Below are 9864 nucleotides of genomic sequence, written 5' to 3'. Positions count from 1 at the left end.
TTTCAACTCTTCCCCAAATATTGTCAATTTTGAGCATTCAAAAATCAAAAGCGGGAGCCCCCAAAATTGTGAGATCATCTTAAATATACATAAAGAGAGAGAGAGAGAGAGAGAGAGAGAGAGAGAGAGAGAGAGAGTTCTTTTTCTTTGCCTTCTGGTTTTTTGAATCTTCCAAGTTCATTAGGATCATGTTTTCAAGCTTTTAACCACAATCACAAGGGCTAGAAATGGACTTTTGTCTCTCAGGGTATGTCTAGACTACATGGCTCCGTCGACAGAGCCATGTAGATTAGGTTTCTAGACATAGGGAAATGAATTGGCGATTTAAATAATGCCGCTTCACTTCCCTATGTTTAGAAATAATGCCTTGTGGAATGAGGTTTACCGGGGCGGTCGACAAGGGTTTGCTGTGCCGCCAAACAGCTGATCGGCACAGCGCAGTGGCCATTTTGATGTAAATGAAGCGGCGATTATTTAAATCGCCGCTTCATTTCCCTATGTCTAGAAAGCTCATCTACATGGCTCCGTCGACGGAGCCATGTAGTCTAGACATACCCTCAGTGAAAACTGGGATTATTTTATAATCCCTTGAGTTCTGGAACTGTAGATTTAGCAAAAATACCAAACACCCATGTGATTTACAACAAAATTGCCAGAGTGGATTCTATTAGATTTGTAAAAAATCCTATCCAAAGCTAAAGCCCCTGTCAAGTCCAGCTCCTATGGAACATTCTTTAGCATTGCAGCAGAGAGCCATGTGAAAAAGCCTCCCTTCCTCCTTCCCCCCCAGATGCTCTCTGCTCAGATGAGAAGCTTCACTACTGTATGTTAGAAGCCACAGGAATGAGTGCTGAGTGTGAAAAGTGTTCTTTTTATTTTTTTTGTAATTGTCCCAGAACAGTTGACTGGGACTAGGAAATGAAGACACATGACACCCTCATTACACATAGACACAAGATGTCCAGGCCTGAAACTTCAGCTGAGAGTTTGCCACAGCATTTCAAAGAGCCAGGGAGAGTTAGGCTTATGCATATTTCCCATTAATATGATGGCTGACAGATGATTAACCTCTGCTAGGCCCCTTTATTAAAGTCTCTGGGGCCAACAGCAGTAATCCAGCCCCTGTAAAATGCTGTTTGCAAAACACTGAATATGAAAAGCTTGCACTAAATAGGAGTTCTTTCTGGTACAGTCTCGTCTCTCTGTACGTATTCCAATCCTATTTACAGCTCTCTGCTGAGTGTGTTGGACGCAGGAATCATGACAATGTCTTGCCCAGTTCAATTCCACCCCTGCAAACATCCTTAGTCATCAGGTTCTTGTGGCACCCACTGGCTTGGGGTGGTATGCTGAGTCAGATCTGTAGGCTGTTTACACCCATATAATGATCCTCTACAATGCTCCTCAAAAAACCTTTCTCTGGAAATGTGCGTCACCAGGCAAATGGCTTCTCAGTTTCCTTGCTCACATTATTTTCGTTTGCTATTGTCTTTTTCCAAGAGGGATATTCACTCTCTTTATCCCCCATTGCTTCTCTACTCCCCCCTGCCCCAGTTCTTTTTGTGTTCTCTCTACTTGTCATCTCAATGACCCTAGTCTCCTCTCCACCTCCCAGTCTCCCTATGGCCATTTTACCCTTCCCTCTTTCTCTATCTACTTTCTTCTCTCTTCTGCCTTTTTGCCCATGAACTAAGTATGTGGTCTTGGACAACTCACTCATGGCCAAATTTTCAAATGTGGGGGTCTAAATAAAGGCAGTTAAGTCTAACCAAGCAACAAAATGGAGATGCCAACCCTTAACCAATAAACATCAGAAGGCATGAAACTTGATGCATTAATGTCTGTAAAGTGCTCTGGCAGCCAGTGTACTGTGTCAAAAGCTGCTGTTGCCTGAATGCACATAAATGTTAATGTTCAATAGCTCTGCCTTTTTCTGTCACTCTTCCTAAGTTCTTTCTCTCATCTTCTGAAGTTCTTTTCTCTCACTTTCAGTGCCTGATTTTTCTTACCACCCTGCCCTAAGCCTTATTGTCTTCATCTCTCCTGTGGGGAAAATAGCAAGCCCTAGGCTCACACTGAAATTGATTTGCTCATCAAAAAGCCCCATTGTCTTCCATGGAACTTTACTCACATGATTCATTCCCTATCTGTGTGAACTAGGGGTCCACAGTGCAGCCATGTATGTCAGGCCCTTTCCTCTTTGCCTCATACATCTGTCTCTTTGTCTCTTTACTCTCAACAAACCATTGATCCATTTGGATCAGCATAAGTTCAATGTGGCTCAGCATGTGGTTAATGGCTGGGAAGAGTTTGCATCTGAAAGTGCTACATGACAGGCTAATATCATAATAACTCACATTAATAATTAAGTAGCAGGCAGTTGACTCACTGGCTAAGGAAACAAAAGTTTCTCATCTTGTTTGCGAAGAGATGGGGGCCCCAGGAGCTTGGGAGTCTAGTTAGTCAAGTAGTTTTTATTAAAGAAATAAAATAGCAAACGTATAAAAACAGCAATTAAACGTGGCTTAGTTCTGGAGCTGGGAAAATTCCTCAAAAATGACTTCCATTAACATTCTCTTGAATACAGCAAGATTTGAATCTGCATCAGCTGAGTTTGTACAGCATTCTGCGTAATTCCCACAAATATCTTCATGAAAGACTCTACCAGTAGGAATAATAATGGAAACAGTGAATTAAGGACCTGATCCTGCAAACACACATACGAGTAATGTAGCTTACACAAACAATTTCAGTTATACCAATGGGTGGGTAAAGTGATTGGTCTGCATGTTTCCAGGTGTGGACCTCTATATTTCAGAGAATATCCATTAAAAGTTAATGCTGAGCTTGTCTATGTAACCATTTGCACAGGAAAAGTTGCACTGGTGTAACTAAATTGATTTTAATGTGACCTAAGCCAAGTGAGGCACGTTTCTAATGTAGATGCATTTAAGCTGGATTAAATTTCATTTAAAACTATTATTTAACCAGTTTAAACTTCACTTAATCGCACTTGTAATAGGGCTCAAACTCTGCTTCAAGCAGAGTTAGGTGAAGCTTAAGCCAATTTGGGTGCATTCATATTAAGGATTTGCCCCAGTGGAATGAGATCATTTAAAAAATAGTTTAGTTACATCTGTGCCGCTTTTGTAATGCACGCCAGGCTTAGAGTTACCCCTCATCAATAGTCTGATTCAAAGGCTGTTCCAGTCTTTCCATTGAACTCAGGGGGCTTTGGAGAAGGCCCCAAATCAGAGAACAGAAATAATTCTACATCACCTCAGAGTCATATCAAAACTTACCAACCCTGTTTGAATTTTGCATATTAAGCATTTGTAACAAACTGTTCCCGGAAGAACTGCAGGCCAATGATTATTCATAGGAATGCTTTAGTGAATATTTTTGAATAATGAGTAAATTGGAGAGAACAGTAAGGTGTTTGTGGACAACTGCAAAACCGAAAAAGAGACGACATAACTTGTTTGCTGCAGTTATTCACTCAGATCTCTGCCGTACATCTCCTTCTCCCCCCTCCATTAGTGTATCTGCAGCACAAGCACCGTATGGTCACCATTCAGCAAAGAACCTCAGCACATGCTTCTCTTCAAACATGGGAGTAGTCCTAGCAAAGACTTGGAGACTATTCACATGCTTAAACTTAGCCACTTTGCTGTCCTGGGGCCTCTATTGGTGATAGAACTATTAGAACGACATGATGTACCAAATGTCTTCCAAAATCAGCTGGCAACTGGTCACTGCAATGGTTATGTTGACTGACTTGCTCTCTTTGTTTGTGTGGCATATCATGGTATACTGAAACCTGACACCAAATCAAGAATGGAGAGTCTGAACAAACAGACACAGGGACACCCCGCTACCCAGCCACTGTGAAGACCTCGCGCAGTAAATGCTTACCATGTATTATCTCCCACTAACACAGACACGGAGGTTTTTTACCTTTTCATTTACTACCATTTGGCAGCACCCATTGAGCTTGTGCTGCCAATAACATATTTTGAATTTGAATTTGAGTACAGGCTGCCAGGGATTAGATTACAGCCCAAGTCAATCCCAGGAGCCTGAGCAAGAACTGTCATATTTCAAGAGGCATATGTATGTGTTTGTGTCTCAGCTCAGTTAAACACCCATTGTGTTGATTGATAAAAAAAGAAATAAAGGAGCATCCTCAAACATGAGTGACCACCTCTGCAATCTGCTGAAATTGGCACGGCAGCATCTCTCTGTGGACAAGGAACTAGCCACCACACTTTTGAAGACTGCAGCTGAAAGCTTAACCTTTCCATCTTCTTCTGATGAGATACAATGAGACTGGGGACATGGGGATCTATGTGATGTAGTTGGTTGCATCATCTCTCTGCTTACTCCTCCACACAAAGAGTTCCTAGTGGCAAAGGATGGCCTGGATGATAAATAGATAGGAATCTAGGACAACCCTTGGGTGGATACATGGTCTTATCTTGGCCCCTATGGCCAAGCCAAGCTTAGACTTGGGCCAAATTTAGCTACAGTCTGCACCTGTACAGTGCTGAGCACTCTCAGCTATTGTTAACTTTTGGGGAGAACATAAGAGGAGTTAAAAGCAGACTTTGTAACATTCCACTAAAATAAGTGATACAAAACATTGGGGAAGGGGAGGCGGATTCTGATTACAATCACACTGGAGTGAATCTAGAATAATTCCATTGGCTTAATTGGAGTCACTTAAGATTTACACTGGGTACAACTGAGATCTGAAGCTGGCCCTGGGTCTGTTAAATGTCAGTTCTCTTTCATCCAGCAGCATGACACACAGCCTTAGTGGTTAGCACAGAGAGCTTATTCAGCTTACTGCTTTCTTGACAACTGGGAGGGGGAAAAGAGAGCTAGAGCAATGTGAGACAGTGAGCAGAAAGAAAAGACAGACAGGGAAATGAAAAGGGGATGATGTGTCCTGCAGATGGCCCCAACCCTTTCAATTCCTCCTTCTGCAAGAAATGTTCGGCCCTACTGGGTGAACTCCATTCAATTACCCACAGATCCTTTAAAAAGACACCACATTCCTACAGCACACAAGGGCAAGATCCTCAGTAGGGGTCAATAAGCACCGCTCCATTGATTCCTGAGCCTCATGGCTTGTAATGGCTCAAGGCAGAACAAGGACTAAGCGAGGAAAAGAAAGGGATGCCAAGAAAAAGTAAATTATTTTGATACTGTATCTGGGTGTGACTCTCTCAAACGGGTAGGTGCAAAAAGGTCTTACCTTTCTTTCCATACAGAGAGGAGAGAATAGTCCCTCTTTTCACTCTACAGTTGAGGAAGTTCTTGGTTCTTTCCAGCAACACGAGATAATTTGGGTTTTCACAGAGAGTAATGGCTATTAAAACAAAAGCCCAAATTCTGATCTCAAGTAAAACCTGAGCCCCAACAAAGTCAAGGAAGTTGACAGGTGTGAGAACAGAAGTTAGCCTGAAACTCCTAGGCTGCGTCTAGACTGGCAAGGTTTTCCGCAAAAGCAGCTGCTTTTGTGGAAAAACTTGCCAGCTGTCTACACTGGCCGCTTGAATTTCCGCAAGAATACCGACGATCTCATGTAAGATTGTCAGTGTTCTTGCGGAAATACTATGCTGCTCCCATTCTGGCAAAAGCTCTCCTGCACAAATGCTTTTGCTCAAGAGGGCCAGTGTAGACAACACGGTATTGTTTTGCGCAAAAAAGCTCCAATCGCGAAAATGGTGATCGGGGCTTTCTTGCACAAAACCGCGTCTAGATTGGCACGGACGCTTTTCCGCAAAAAGTGCTTTTGCGGAAAAGTGTCCGTGCCAATCTAGACGCTCTTTTCCGCAAATGCTTTTAATGGAAAAACTTTTCCGTTAAAAGCATTTGCAGAAAATCATGCCAGTCTAGACGTAGCCCTGGTGTACAGTGATATATGGTTGCCATCAGTTAGACCAATGCATTGCCTAGCCACAGGGGTTGTGGCGTAGGTCAGAGATGATGTGATGATGGCCATTTTCCAGCATATCTTTTGGTTTCGCCCCTTCTCTGCTCTTCTCATACTCCTGATGGTTTGGGTGGGGACTGTTCCCTACTGCACATATATTGTGCTGCTTAGCATGGTTGTCTAATACCATCACACTGCCTCTCAGGGGAATCTGTAAGGGGTATCTCCTCCACTCTTGTGTGGGACAATCACAAGGATTCAAACAGGACCAGATAACTGTGGTGCTCAGGCATCTGGAAAGAATTCTAGGCACCTTTCTGTGGGTGACTGATGAATTGCTCGCTTAGGCTACATCTACACTGCAGATAACAGAGGTATCCCGAAATAGCTATCCCGTGTCTTAACAGCAAGCCCATTGTTTCGAAATATAACAGGCTCACTATTCCAATGTCCCTGTAAACCTCATTCCACAAGGAGTAAGGGATGTTTCAGAATAGCAGGTTATTTCAAAATTTGGCGCTGTGTAGACAGCACCAAATTACAAAATAAGCTATTTTGAAATAAGATCACAATAAAATACACAATTTACATAGCACAAATTGTGTATCTTATTTTGACCAATAGTGCAATGTAGACACACCCTTAGTCTGATAAAGCAGAGATTTCCCCTAAACCTCCCCCACCAGGCTCTGTCATAGCCCCCTTACCCCGCTGGTCAACCAGTTACATTGCAGTGTTGCCAAAAATATTCTAGTCAGAAAAAAAATTGTTATTGGTTGGAAATTTGAATGGAAAATGAAACATTCATACACACTTTAAAAGCATACCTATGATAAAATACTTGCCTCTGAAAAAGTAAAATAGGTTTGAAAATTATGAACAAATAAAGATTAGCTTCCTCACATGGCTGTGCGTGTTATGACAATGTTGGTATGACAATTAGTTTTGGCCATGTGGGCTCACTTAATAATTTCAAATTATTGATAAACCCCAAGACATGATCAGAAGTTGAAATGCTGAGGTTTATTGGTGTTTTCGGATGTTTAAAATGTGGGGCTAGGAGTTAGTGACAAATTACTTTGCCAAATGAAAACATATAACCCTTCTTTGCCCAAATGATCTCACTCCTCAAGCCTGACACACACACACCTCTCCCTGTAAATTCAAACACCCCCTCTAATTTCAATTTCTGGGAAAACATTGCTTTAAGGCACGGTGTAATTAGGATGATTTTAATCCCTTACTGTCTGGTAGCAGGACAATTCAGCGCCCCTCTTTGCATCATTTCCTTTGTGAATCAGGCTGGGGGTTTTCTCCACTTTTTTGCATTTGTCCTATTTTGATTCTCTGGTAATTCCACTTCAATCAATATTTGCTCAATTTAAGCCTAATTAGTATCAAAATCAGCCTTAATTGTTGCTCACATCCTCACAGTAATGTAACACTGACCACATTTCAGCTCTCTCATTGGGCGCAATGAACACTACAGCTGGGTTAGATGACTCTCTTCTTACCTGATTGAATCATCAGCCACTCAAGAGAAACCCATACAGATTTCAGATGGAAGAATGCCAGTGATGCACTAAACATCCTAAACAGCAAGGGGGATTTAGCACGGAACAGATGGTAAATGTACCAGTTGTATCACAGCACCATCACTGGGTGTCAGCCCCAGACATTGGATAAATAAAGCCTGACAAATAACAGGCCCCTACCCCAATGCATGTACAGCATGAAAGCAGGCATAGGTTGCATACAGTACAATTCAATACAAAACATAGACCGTCAGCCCAATTACAGAATCATGGATTTCAAGGCCAGGAGAGACCAAGGTCTTCTAGTCCAGTGGTTCCCAAAATGGGTCATGACCCCATTTTAGGGGACCACCAAGGCTGGTTTAGATTTGCTGGAGCTTGGGGCTGACGCCAAAGCCCAAGCACCATGCCCAAAGCAGAAGCCAGAGGGTGGGGCTCAGCTTACAGACCTTCATGCTTCAACTTTGCCCCTCCCCCAGGGTGGTGGGGCTCAGGATTTGGCCCCCTCCACCTGCGGCAGCGGGACTTGTGCAGGCTCAGACTTCAGTCCCCCTCCCCCACAGGGTCATGTAGTAACTTTTGCTGTCAGAAGGGGGTCCCAGTGCAATGAAGTTTGAGAGCCTATAACCTCCTGCCCAGCACGGGCCAGAGGATTTCACCCAGTGATCCCTGCAGTGGAGAGAATTATTCTTCCCTGCTAGGTAGATGAATATCAAGCCCTGTAGCTTGTGGCTCATCCAGATTACTATGCAGCTGCTGCACAGAAACAACTCCTCTTAACACTGGTACGGGTGGCTCGTAGGCAGTGGCTTCGGGATCAGATGCGGAACAGTTCAGAGTGTTTGCTCTGTTTCAGGTCTCTCAAAGTTGTACCACTTCTCTGGAACATTGTTCTCAGTAGCTTGCGGCCACAACAGCCACACTGAAGTCTCACTGGAGCAAAGAGTGAGCCAGCGGGGAGGAAAATGGGCGAGAGGATGAATTTGCCTTGTGGAGTCTAAAAAGGGCAGAGAGGGGCACAAACCAGCTCATTCCCCAAACTGTCATATATGTAAGTGTTCCCTCTGTGCTCCCTCATCGCCCTGCCCCAGCCTTCCCCCTCCCCACAATCCCCCTCACACACACATACTGTAGTCTTGTTTGCCCTCAGCATAGCAGCAAGTTGAAGAAGGGGCACTGCTGAGAACTGGTGCGTGGAGAGACAGAAGAACTTTGTAAGGTGGCTACATCAGGTACAACTTGGGAATGGCCGGATGAAAATGAGCAAAGGGAAATATGGAATGGCAGAAAAATCCCCGGCATGATGAGAAAGCATGGGCCGGGGCATCATCACCTGAGGTAATGAGGCTTCTGGCAACTGCTAGAGTGATTTAAAACAAGACTGGACAAAGCTCTGGAGAGCAGAGCATGGAGAACAACTGCATCAGCCCGAGGTGTGCCTGCATGGTGAACAAGCTGGCACACACTGCACTGTACCAGGTCTTTTATCTCTCTTGTTCTTTTGATTCTATGCCACGCTGCATAACAACACATGATAATTAGTCACCTCTCTCCCAAGGGTGTTGTGAAAATTAATTAGTTGCTGTCTGCACAGTGCTTTGAAGATGAGAAGTGCTATCTGTTCTAAAAGCTATAGGCTGTGCATACAGGATGAAGGCTCAGTTGAACATGTTCTGATTTGGGCTTTACATGCCAACTTTTGACAGCTATAAACAGGGCGACTGGAAGAGAAAAATAAATACAGACGTTTTAACTCACTTGAAACACACCGGAGCAGAACTTCTGGGGAGGGGCAGAGTAGAGAAATGATCAATGTTGACAGAAAAAAATAAGGACAGTGCCTCCAGTTTATGTCTTTTAAATGTTCATGCCTGTCCATTTGCATTGCTGTTTTTGCTGGAAGGAGCCATGCCGGGACATTGGTGCTTTATAGAGATCGGTGAGCACCAGGTGCCTGGATCCAGGCTTATGTTTTGCCACTTGCACCTCTACATGTAAATGGACCCGATCCAATCACCCCCACTTCAAAGAAGATTACCTTTAGAACTGGATTCCAGACCCGCCTGTTGCAACCCACTAACTGCAGAGGCAGGAAGTTTGGGTTCAGACTTCAGAGATGTGGGTTTCTATGGAAAACTGTCCAGGCTATAAAAATACGCACAGCACAGACTGCTCTGCTGCCACTGTGTGTTAGGAAATGAGAGACTTTAATAGGAGGGCTCACTTTGGACATCAGCTCTGTTTGTCCTCTCTACCTTCCCCTCAGCTCAGCTTCCCATGCCACCATGAGTCCCTTAGAGCACTTTCAGCAGGGGCCTACAGCCACACCTGTGTTCAGGGGGAACAGCAGCCTGTGGGTATGTAAAATAAGGTCTCTCTGTCACACAC

Source organism: Pelodiscus sinensis, chromosome 1 (assembly GCF_052426305.1).
Source record: "Pelodiscus sinensis isolate ZL-2025 chromosome 1, ASM5242630v1, whole genome shotgun sequence".
Taxonomy (NCBI): domain Eukaryota; kingdom Metazoa; phylum Chordata; order Testudines; family Trionychidae; genus Pelodiscus; species Pelodiscus sinensis.
This window is presented reverse-complemented; position numbering follows the sequence as displayed.